This window comes from Haemaphysalis longicornis, unplaced genomic scaffold (genome assembly GCF_048455015.1).
Source record: "Haemaphysalis longicornis isolate Haplotype H1 unplaced genomic scaffold, Haemaphysalis longicornis Haplotype H1 scaffold_2, whole genome shotgun sequence".
NCBI classification, from domain to species: domain Eukaryota; kingdom Metazoa; phylum Arthropoda; class Arachnida; order Ixodida; family Ixodidae; genus Haemaphysalis; species Haemaphysalis longicornis.
Genome location: NW_027526295.1, coordinates 53,371,320 through 53,383,700, shown reverse-complemented (window position 1 = coordinate 53,383,700; position 12,381 = coordinate 53,371,320). Strand labels below are relative to the sequence as shown.

Sequence of the window (12,381 nt, the reverse complement as noted above, 5' to 3'; positions counted from 1 at the left end):
GCAATCTTGTCTGGGTCGGGCCGAATCCCATCATTGCTGACTACGTGGCCTAGAACCTTTATGCTTCTTGTGGCGAAACGGCACTTCTTGGTGTTCAACTGAAGACCCGCATTCGCGAGACATGTAAGAACCTCATGTAGCCGTTTCAAGTGCTCAGTGAAACTTGAAGAAAAAATAACGATGTCGTCCAAATAACAGAGGCATGTTCTCCATTTAAGGCCCCGAAGAACATTGTCTATCATTCTCTCGAAAGTCGCAGGAGCGTTGCATAGTCCGAAAGGCATTACATTAAATTCATATAGTCCATCAGGGGTGGCAAATGCTGTCTTTTCTTTATCGGCCTCGTTCATTGGAATTTGCCAATAACCTGAGCGGAGGTCAAGGCTGGAAAAATATTCCGCTCCTTGTAGGCAGTCCAGGGCATCATCGATGCGAGGCATCGGATATACATCCTTTCGGGTAATTCTATTGAGTGCACGGTAATCGATACAAAATTGAACGGATCCGTCTTTTTTCTTAACGAGGACCACGGGGGACGACCAAGGGCTGTTTGATGGGCGGATAATTTTGCGTTGAAGCATATCGGCGACATTCTCCCTGCTGACTTTTCGTTCGGAAGAAGACACACGGTAAGGACGGCGGCAAACAATACGGGATCCATCTGTTTCGATTCGGTGCGTTGCGACGGAAGTTTGCCCAAGCGTAGTACAATTAGAATCAAATAAGGATTTGTGTTTGTTCAGGAGGTCTAGTAAAGAGCCAGTTTGCGTGGGGGAGAGATCAGAACTGATTGCGGCAGATAGAGCCGGGTGCAACGGTTTAGAGGGCAAACTTGGGCAGGAAAAAATAGGGGAGAGGCCCGAGAGGGGACCAACACAGACAGCTTCGGAGTCAGCAGCAGTAGCCACAGTGGTTCCTTGACGAAGGAGAATCGGTTCAGAAGTAACGTTCGCGGCAACGAGTGTGGCCGACCCACGGAAGAAGCGCACAAGACAGATGGCGATCACGATGCCTCTCGGGAGAAACCGAGTACAGGGAAGGATGAGTACGTCCCCATCACGACAGTCGCCACCGCTAACGGAAATTGTGGTCTCAGTACCAGGTTTGAGGACGAAATCGGCACTTGCCACGAAGCACTGCTGCTTGACGTCAGAAACATCCGTATAGTCCGTAGCGGTGATCTCGATGTCGGGGTATCGGCAGGAGATGACCGCGGATGCCGATGACAGAAAGTCCCATCCCAGAATGAGTTCATGGGAGCAGCTAGGTAACACTGCGCACTGAATATGGTGCCGAATTCCCTCTATCAAAACACGTATTGTGCAGTATCTGGATGGCTCGAGCACCTCTCGATTAGCACCGCACAACGAAGGTCCAGTATAAGGGTAGTCACTTTTCGGAGGCGCGAACACAACTTTTCATTAATCACTGATATACTGGCTCCGGTATCAACAAGGGCATCAACCCAAAAACCTTCAACTTCCACAGACAATGTATTTGATGGTCCTAATGGAGGAGTTTTTGCCTTTTTGACGAGTGCAGTTTCCCCTCCTGAAACTGCAGGCGCTAGTTTTCCGATTGGTTGTCATTGGAGCGGGTCGCGGGTCGAAGAGGTGACAGAGAGCGGCGATATGGTGAGGGTGAGCGTCGCCGTGATGGACGCTCGGGCCGAGGCGGGCCGAACGAGGCTGGGGACGGCGATGGGCGACGCGGGGGCGAACCATATGTGCCACGTCGGGACCCGTAAGAAAAGCCAATGTCGCGTTCGAACGGTGCGTACCCACGCCGTTCATCTTGCTGACGTCGTCGACAGAAGCGAGATATGTGCCCGCGAATCCCGCAATAATAGCAGACGGGACGGTCACCCGGGAAGGGCTGGCGGCCAGGGTGTATGGTCGTGTAGTATCCCCGTGGCATTCTTGCTGCGGATATCGTTGTTAAGTGTCCGTGGGTCAGCGGAGCTTCCATTGGTAAAGGCGGTTTGGCTGCGATGGCCGAGTAGGATGGCGTGGGAGTCGTAGGACCAGGAGGCGTCGATGGAGTCACATCCGCAATAGATGCCAGCTCCTCTTTCACGAGGTCGCGCAGCTGAGGAGCTTCCGTGCGAAAGTGATATCGTGGGGCAGAAAGCGGGTCGCTGAGCTGCAGCTCTTCGCGGATGATTTGGCGTATGAGAAGCCGCAAGTCCGAGTCCCCTTGTGACGGCGTAGCCAGAGCAGCCGGTTGCAGACGAACAGCCTGCAATTCGTCCAGGCGCTGGCAGGTTGTGCGCACATCGCTGACGCTCGTCGGATTTTGCACCGCGAGGGCGTTGAACGCGAAAGAAGCGATGCCCTTCAGGATGTGGCGAACCTGGTCGGCCTCTGGCATGCTTGCATCCACGCGGTGGCAGAGAGCAACGACGTCCTCTATGTATGAGGTATACGTCTCGTGAGAGCGCTGAAGCCGAGTGGCCAGCTTCCGTTTCGCCTCGTCCGACCGAGCGGCTGTCGTGCAGAATATCTTGCGCAGCTCCTGGCAAAAGCTAGCCCAGTCGTCTATGCGGTGTTTATTGTTTAGAAGCCATGTTTTTGCCACCTGGTCCAACGAAAAGGAAACCTGCTGCAGCTTCGTCGCGTCATCCCAACGGTTGAAAGCACTGACCCGAGCACACTCATCTAACCAGTCGTCGACGTCTTCACCGCGGAGCCCTGCGAAATGCGGGGGGTCGCGCTGGCGGCAGGTGACGGCAAATGCAAGAGGCGCAGGAGTGGAGGCGCCAGCGGGGCTGCTTCCGGCCTCACGCTGCATCTGTGTTGAAGGCAAACGCCGACCGGAACGGAGCTCCAGGGGTGCGCTTGGAAAGCGTTGAGGACGGGACCGAGGTCAACCTCCACCACTTGTAAGGCCCGTGAGCAACGGGTGAACCGGGACGTTTATTCGGCGATCCAGTGGGTTCCGAACACCGTACCGAGAGCGATGATGATGATGCACGAGGGAAGAGGATTGGGTAATGTTAATGAGAATGATACTGTCACGGCGAGGGGGGAATGCGCGAGATTGCCCAGAGGGTATAAACAGTCCCTAAGAGTGTCCAGGCCGTGGTGACACGACATACGCGCTCACAATATATATATATAGTGTCAAAATAAAAAAGGCCGACATAGCTGTGATAGTAGTATTACTTCATAACTAAACAATGTGTAATCAATTTATATGTGCCGTGAGAATAAACGAATGTGTTTTTTTAGTGCACGATAAAAAACCTGCAAAAAAGTTGGTTATGTCTTAAACATTGAGAAGTTTTGGCACTCATAAATAACAAGCGCCGTCACAAAAACATTGTTTCTGTTTGTCCTCAATTTTAATATATTCGCTGCAGTCGCAGCTTGCAGACAAAACGTAAATCTCTGTCGTGCGTGAGGTCACAAAGAGCATGCCGGGCGATGTAAGACACAACGACACGGCAATACGAGACAGAAGGCGCACTATCATGGAGGAAAGAAAAGGTTAGGAGAGGCCCTGACGTCACATTTGTGAAGCCGAGTCCCGCCATGACTTAAGCCCATGGAGCCCAGCACTCTATCCCATCATCCTTTGCTGTCTCCGGTTTGATTTGACTAACATGGCGTCGCCCTGCCCTCCCGCTTTGAAGCGAAAACAGCTTCGTCGCTAATTCCTCGGTGCGATTTCATTTTCTAAGCTGTTGATTTCGCCTTTAATTTGCCCATTCTAACCCTCACCCAAAGTATCGATCGAAAAACGGCTTTTGTTCTTGAGATAGAAGGACGATTTTTCAGCTCTTAAGCCTGGCAAAGTAACGTTTGTCGTCGTCATAGCAACAGGCTCGCGGGATGGCCAACGCAGACGACGAGAGCATCGTTTGGGGTCGTACAGCACTGCGGTCATTGCGCGCTACGTCTCAGCAGCGATAAATTTCACTTCACTTCACAACGGAGAAACGCAAAGTGAGCAAAGAACGAACTGTTGCTCTCGTCAACGCTGAGTGAAGGGGGTTTTCCCGGCAGGTCGCCGGCGGCGGCAGCGGCTCGCTCCGCCGATCTCGACGCGACGTAAGCGCCGCTGCGGCCGGGGTAGTTAAGGCCGCCTCTGACGGCAGAGTTTTCAAACTGGCTTAATCTTAAAACGTTTGTTGTAGCGACTGCGCTGGTTTGCAAGCGTAGCAAGGCAGCCACAATACCAAGCGCCTTAAAAGTTTGTCCGTTCTATTCGCCCAGATTTGGCCACCGCAGTTGTAAACAAGTAAGCAACATTGTCCATGGGCTCAAGAAAAATGACGCCACTTCCTCCGCACTTTTCGCAATGCTTTGGGATGATAGGGGCCTCTCCTGAGTATTCTTTCCTCCATGCGCACTATCAACGCGTAATGCTGCTGCTGCGAACGGCCCGAAAGCTGGCGTCCCGCGGGCCGCGCTTGCCGCAACTAGTCCCGCAACGGTGGCGCCGCGGTGGCAGCATAGAGTTAATACTACTGGTGGCAGTATTGGACCTTAGCAGTATTTGGCTCTGGGCGCACTCACGCCGCTTTGGAGGCACGCGCCAGGCCGCACGTCAGTGCGCCTTTCATCCACCGGTCACTGCTCAGAGGACGCGACGAATAAGTACACCCAGCGCCGCCCCGCAGAAGCTTGAGCTAACTTTGGGTTTTTTTTCGGTGAAAGGCAGACGGCGGCCGCGCGTTCATATATTCGGCACCTCTCGGTTTGTTTTTGCGATTCTGCAATTGTTTTTTTAAAGGTGTCTCGACCTTGCAAACTGTTCTGGCAAATAGTTTCTCTGTGTCTCAAGTGCGTCTGTGCGCATACCGGACAATTACGGGGCTGAACTAGGTACTACTGTCGGCCTCGCGTGAGCGAGAAGTTACAAAGATTGTACGTTCCCGTGTGCGTGTGCGCCGTGAAAGAAATTTACGGGACAGACATCGTTGCGCGGTCCCATTCTCCGCAAGGGAAGGTTATTTACAGCGCCAATTCAGGTCAGTAGCCAGCGTATAGACGGTGTTCATTCAAAAGTTTAGCGGGCGATTTTCTTCGCTTGGCCACACTGAAAGCCGCCATGTCTGTGGCCACTGTGCTAGCGCATGCGCTGTGCGCCCACATCTCAAGAAAAAAAAACACCGGTGTCCCGTTTATCGTCTGCCGCGTTTCAACCCAATTATCGGTAGTGGCGTCAAGAGATATTGATCGCATTCACATTATGTGGTGGCGCTCTACCTGCCATTGATAACTTCGCATCACCGGAGGATGAAACCGCGGCAGCGAACGGCCGGAACGGTGCGCAACAGTCCGACACTGCAGTTGGCTGCCGCCGTGGATGCCGACGCAAGTGCACCCGCACCTTATCCACGACTTTGTCTGGTAAGTTCCCTCTAATACATGGTTGAGAACAAAAACCGAATAATATCTTTGGAGAGGTGTATCACGCGTACGCTGATTTAGCGATGGTAGCGAATGCGAGGCCGCTTCCCGAGCCGTGCTGTAACCCGAGCGCTGACGGATCGAAAGCGCCCTTTGAACAAATCCCTCGAGTTTAGCTTCCGTACGGCAACATTTTCTGCATATACCTTCGAGCGATCGCTTTTCCGCGAGCATACGCGTGACTTGGTCTATCGCTACGCAGTCGCACGCATACGTGGGCTCTAACGTTTTTACCGCTCTACCTACTCGTGCACGCCCCCGTGTGCCAACATGTTTTCAAATAAATTCACCAGCCGCGGTCACACGCTGGATGCCTTGTCGGTTGTTCGTACGAGGGATAAAAAACAGGCGCGCTCTTGTTTTTTATTTAAATCGCGGAAATCACTGACAGTGACATCACTGAGATTTTTCTTCAGACTCCAATTCCAGATAAAATCTGCTGTTGCAGTGACCAACCCGTTCCGCTGGTGCCGTGTAGATTGAATGCGCAAGTCTTGACGCAGAAAAATTACTAGGACACCCAGATTTCGGAAGTACCTTAATTTGAGGAATGAAAAAAATTGGGCGTTTTAATTAGTGAACAAAGCGGAGTAACGCTAGTTCCATCTTTGCCTCGTTCCTTTTAACTGCGCTATTTTTACTGTGCACCTTAAAACACCCGGTTATTCCTCCCTCCCCCTCTGTACTTTTACTACATAGCTGCATTTATTACATGGAATGGCGAGTTGATTTTTAAGCAATGCCTTGGGCACAGATGGTATCTAGCAGGTTACTTTATGCACCATTCTTTTTTTGAGCAACTAACCTTCCCAACCGGCAAGCAGACCATTCATATGCTTGCAGGCTCTGTTTTCACCATCCTTGCGTCTGCACATATGTGCATTGGTTAAACGTTGCCTGCATACCTTCTAGTCCAGACTTCATATTTGAAAAGCGGCAACTGGCCACAGTTGCCGCTTTTCTAATGGAGGCGAAAAGCAGAAATGGCACACGTTAAAAGATCCCTAAGTGGTCAAAATTAACCTTAGTCCCTCATACGGTGTCTCTTCGCCTGTGTAGTGTCAGTGTGTTAAACCTCATAGTCAATCAAAGTGTTCGTACAAACCTTCTACAAAGCAAGCACAAGCCGTTTTCAACTTTATGTGGTGACTGGTGAACTGACTGTTGTAAGACTGTGCATCGCAGCATGTTTAAGTTCACATGTTACTACTCACTCTTGCAGGTCTGAAGCATGAGATCAACCACTGGCTCTCAACAGCCACTCCCCCAGTCCGGCGAAGTCAACAAAAAGCCATCCAGCCACCACTAGGCACACAAGGCTGCAGAAAAAACTTGGCATAGCGTATGCATGTTTCTGGCTATTTGCTTCTGTTAAAAATTATGCAGCCAGTGTTGCTTTTCAGTTTCAGCTGTACAAGTTTTTTTGATGTTGATTATGCATTTTCGTGTTGAAACGTATAAAAATGTGCAGTGCCAAAGGGACACTGCACCTTCAAGGCGAACTTCATTTTGGATTTTTTTATCCTTCACCTCCGTAAATGCTGGCATCATTACAGGAGTACTTGTCGAACGTTTTGATGTGTGGGTGATTGCGTCTGTCCTGAATGCAAGATGGTGTGCCACTGTCCCTTAAAGGGGCTGGACCTACCCCACTTCTGATAGTGATGAAAAGCATGTCATAGTCTTCACATAAGCCATATGATGGCCAATTCTTTAAAAACGTGTGACATCCACTGCCTGACTACTCTTTACGTCCCAACTTTCAGCCTCTCATCAGTGCTAGTAAACATCCTACGCGAGGCTGACCCCTTTGCTAAGCTGCACAGAAAAAAGGTCGACCCAACAGCTCAGCCAATTATCAGCAGATGACAATCCTTGTGAATCCTCAGGTGCTGTCAAGCGCACAAATAACTCCACCATGTGCTCACCTTTGTGAGAGAGAGACGAGCCAAGAATGCCCCAGCAACAGATCAGTGATTGCCTCCCAGATGGCCGATAGGATTCTCCAGGTACAGCGCGAAGGGGTTTTGAACCCCCTCCCCCGAACATTTTACTATGCTGCACATAAGCAAGTGCTAGCATTCGTTTTGGCAAGGCTCCTTCCACTCTCCCATACCTCCATACATCCCCTACCCCTAAAAGTATTTCTGGCTGTACCAACAGTTGATGGACTGTAAAGAATGAGCACCCTGGAAAGAACTAAAGGAGGTGTTTCAGGTGTGCATTTGGAGGTTGTCAGGTGACACACTGTTGAGTCGAGTTGATACGTGCAGCATACCACGGTAGCAATGCACCAAGCATGTGTGATCCTGCATTCAAGGCCAGTGCACTGCAGGCGTATTAGTAACTGCACTTGCATTGGGTCAAATTAAACTACGCAGCTGTTGAGAAAAACAATGGGGTGTACTCACGGGAGCAAAACTCTAGATTGATGCAAGCAGCAGCTGAAAGGCATTACATGCTGCCGCATGAATAAGTGCCTCCTGCCAAGAAGACACTGGTTGTGCGGCCTAGTTTAACAGTACGATGTTCATTTCGTGCTTGTTGCTTTGGCTACATGTGGCTTCGGCCTTGTTGAAGCGTTTTAGCGATTAGCGGCCAGTAATGCATTGAACGTTTTTTTCTTGACCTCTGATTGGGAGCTTAAGCATGACACAGGCTTCATTAAAATCAAGTCCTAGCACTTCGGGATTTACACTCTGTGCGCAGATTGTGAATACTGGTGAAGGACGAGGACAATAGAAAGGAGCAGTAAAAAATTATCTAGGGCCTCATCTGGGGAGAGTGACCATTTGGGCTCCTTTCCTTGGTTGCAGCAAAGCCAAGGGAATGCGAGCTGTGGACCGGCGACCAAGGACAACTCCACCCGGAGCTGGGATTGTGTGCGCTGGACGTTGCGTCATCGGCTGTCGAGCACTGAGGGCCAAAACCATCGAGGACAGGCGGCCATATCAATGCAACAGTATCAACCTAAACAACAAGGTGAGCTGGGCAGCTACGGTCTCCCACGGCAAACACACTCAGAGACACGTGGTCCCCCAGAGTCAATACGCTCGCGGCAGACATTCCGATTCATGCTCAGAAATTAACAAAATCCATCACATGCTTGAGTCCATTATCGTTGGAAAAAAAAGTTCTAAAAGCAGCCCTAACTGAACTTAAGGGAGTCGACACCACTGTCAACCCCGCCTCTTCCAAAACGTCAGACCAGCATCTCAGGCCATCGTTGACTCCAGCCACAGCGGGTTACCGACCTTGGGGTCCTCAGAAATTGGGTCCGCAGATGCGATGGACAATTCTAAATCTGACTCTACTCAGTTAAAACGCTGGGACAAGAAAATTGGCCTTGGCAAACCCCCCTTGCTTCGCGGTCGGATGATTAGTACGTTATGGAAGGTGTGCTTCAAAATTTTGGAGAACAGATCATGGAAAGCCTTGTGCGACATTGAAAGCCATGTTAGCGCAATTTGAGGATAAGATTGGTGCTGAAATCACCGGTCTCAACATTTGCATCACTGGTTCTTTGAGGACGCTGCGTGAAGGGGAATGGGCCCCATAAAATCGACCGCACGTGCGTATGGCCTCCGTCAGCGGACAGTTTCAAAGTGCTCACCAATCGTCTAAAGGCACATTCCCACTGGCGACTTGGCACGTTGCGTGACGTTGCAAGTGATGAGCCAGGCATCGCTTTTTCTCGCTTTGCGAGGGAGGACAAGATTGCTCTAGGACTGAATCCCCTCGTCGCGCCTCGGCAATGCAAAACCGGATAGCCAATCATGGCTAAGGAGTCAGCTGACGTAGCTGCAAAGGAAAGATTTGTTTACATCCAGCAATGCCAACAATGGTGAGCCGCTGCTGCCGCACAGGGCTGACTGTGCCTGTCGGGTCAGGGGTCAGGCCGGCAAAGAATTTTTCATGCGCTTCGGTTCTTTAGTCAGTGACTTCAGGGTATGCGTGTACTAATCAACAAACAGCGTAGAACTCATCAGTGTGGAAAGTCTTTTCAAATGGCAAACACGGTGTAGAACTTGGAGCGTTCGTAGGCGTCAAAACTTCTGCGTCTGTGGAAAGAACTGAAATTTGCCTGCCGGGATGCGAGTATTGTTGCATCGAATTAATTCCCAAATGCAAAACATGGCTGACCAGCACGTTTCTCCTAAACTTATGGAGCCCTTCTCGCAACACCTCCAATTGACCAAGCTTTTTTAGAAAACTCTTGAAATTTTCCATTTCCACACATTACTCATTGTCGGTGATTTTAATGCACATCACACTAAGTGGGGATTGCAAGCATGACACCATTAAAAAGCAAAAACCTTTGGCTTGATGCCCAACAAGAAGGTCTCACCCTTACCAGTGACCCCACGCATCCCACTTGCACCAGAAGTAGTATGAGCAGTGATGAGCAGCAGTGTAAGCAGCCTTGCCTCACTTTTACAGAACACATGTAAAGGAAGACCACTTTGCGCAACACATAAGAGAATCTCGGCAGCGACCACCCGGCAACATCAAACGAAGGTCTGGTAGGCCCGCTTATCCTCATTTACTGAGATGCATTTCAAGGGCTCTGAGTGGTGCAGCGGGATTCCTCACACTCGGTGATTGGTCCACATATCTGAGAAATAACTGACATCAAGGCAAAGGCGGATCAACTAGGCCGAGATGCTGAGCAGGTAACTAATTATATATTTGAAGCAGAGAACCAATGCCAGGTTGACTTGCAGCTTCCCCACATGTGGGAGGCCAAGAGTGGTTTGCAACAGCGGCTCCGCAAGAACAAAGTCAGTTGCAACGTATTTTGTCCCCTGGATTGGCTTGACCAACACATTAAAGAATACTCAGTTATTGCGACAAAATTGGCATGCAGCTTGCGATTGCAGCGTGAGAAGCAACTACCCAAGACATGAAACGTCGTCTGATGCTTACCTAATCGATCTCGGTAAGAGCCAAGCCATACATCGATGCAACCTAATGGGGAATTCCATTGAGAGAACAGGAGCAGTGGCGTCGTGCAGTGAGGAGTAGGGGACAGAACACCTGGGGGCACGCGGGAGCAGGGCCACTGCACCTGCCATGAATGCGGCACGCACCCGGAGAGCAGGTGGGAGAGGAAAAAACGACGAGGGGAAAACACTGTCCCGACGGGCTGTCGTGGCTTGTGTCGCCGAGATGGGCATACATGATAGCATTTATCAGGTTAAATAAGGGCGATCCGGCTACATTACTTGCGGTAGCAGCAATATGAGGCATGTCTGCAAGATTGGCGAGTGAGGAACAGGCGGTATCACTACGAGGGCATCTCAAATACGACAAAAACCAGTAACAGAGGCTATTTTGCTCATATGCACCATCTCTCGGGGTGAAGTAGAGGTTAAACTGCCGGCTACTTGTTCTTGTAGTCGCTCGTTTGAATCTCCCCGGTGCCGTTCGTTTTTTTCTCTCTCTCTCTCTCTCTCTCTCTCTCTCTCTCTCTCTCTCTCTCTCTCTATCTTTAGCCTTTAGCGTTTTTGAGAACTGAGAACGAATATTTCAGTAGAAGAAACACCCCCGCCCCACGCAGAATCGTTAAATGACGTACAACCAAAGTGGGAAGCTTCTTCACTGGGTCGGTTTACAGAACAGCACCGTTGATTCTGGGCATGGAGTTCAGTGAAAGTAAAGCCCCTCCATTATGGGCAGGGCAGCGGCGGAGGGCCTTTAATTTAGAACAGCCCAGCGGCGGCGCGGCGGCGCGCGCCATGTCGTCGCTCCATGTACCGTAATTACCCGATTCTAACTAGCACCCTTTTTCTGGAAAAATAGGCCGAAAAATCGCATGCACGTTAGAATCGGATACCAATTCCGAAACTGCCAAAACAGCGAAAATTTCGTCCCACCCATCGCCATCTCAAGATGGCCCCAAAGCCTTTAGCAACATGGAGGAAGACTTGCTCCATGTTTAGCAGCAATTTTTTGAACGGAGGAAGCACAAGCGCGTATGGTTTTCTATCGGCGTTCACACAAATCGTCAAATAGTTCTACGTGTGCACTTGATAACAGCAATGGCAGCAGCGGCTCTCACGCGTTCAAAACGAGCGATCGGCTGAAGCGTGCGGCTCTGGAGAAGCTCGCAGGATGGGCGTGCGAGGCGTGGGCCACGATCCCATTGACCATGGTTGAATGTTCGTTCAGAAGTGTGGCATCGCGAAGGCTCTTGGCGGCACCGAGGACGAGATGTTGTGATCAGCGGAGAGCGACGAGGAGTGAGATGAGGGGGATTACTTTGGGAAATAAATCGCCCATTTCTCCTACATTCGTTTGTCTGGGTTTTAAAGTTCCGTGCGCGTTACAAACGAAGGTGCAAGTTTTTTTGGTTTTTTTGCCAGGAAAATCGGGTGCGCGTTAGAATTGGGGGCGCGTTAGAATTGGATACGTACGGTAGCTCAGAGGTTTCCCGCCGCGCGAACTTCGTCGTGAAAGTTCGCTCCACGTATTCCAGCCTTTAGGCATCCCAGCAATCTCTGTGGAAAAGCATGTGTGAGCAAAGCTGGGCAAAGCACGTGTGGTGGTGCGAAGCATTCGCATGCTCGTAGGGCTCACTGCCCATTCCACAATGTTGCAAATGCACGATGGATACCGCCGCGCTCCCCGATACAAGGGAGCAAAACACACACACACACACACACACACACACACAAAAAGGGGAGGATATGACGTTAAAGGTCATGTGACTTCCTTCGTACTGTGCTCACTCCGCTTTTCAAGCGGGAGCAGATCGAACTGCTCCCAACTGCTCTCACAGCACCGAAAGTGGTCTTGCACTACCACTGGATGACAGTGTTCCTACTCCTGTTCGACCACTGAAACACACCTGCTCAGGAGAGAGCACTTACAGAGTGCTTTTGAGTGCCCCTGCTCTCCCAATGGAATTCACCATAAGTGTCATTCTCTATCAGTTTGGTAGCACGGACAAAGAACTACTGAA

General features: G+C 50.6%; 1 long non-coding RNA gene across 1 annotated transcript; it reads left to right on the top strand.

Annotated features, from left to right (window-relative positions):
• The first annotated feature begins 5,277 nt into the window (after nt 1-5,277).
• Nucleotides 5,278-8,354, top strand: LOC144167110 (uncharacterized). The gene is made up of 3 exons (XR_013321849.1): nt 5,278-5,357; nt 6,640-6,759; nt 8,234-8,354. It is a non-coding gene; the product is annotated as an uncharacterized LOC144167110 (long non-coding RNA).
• Nucleotides 8,355-12,381: the final 4,027 nt, after the last annotated feature.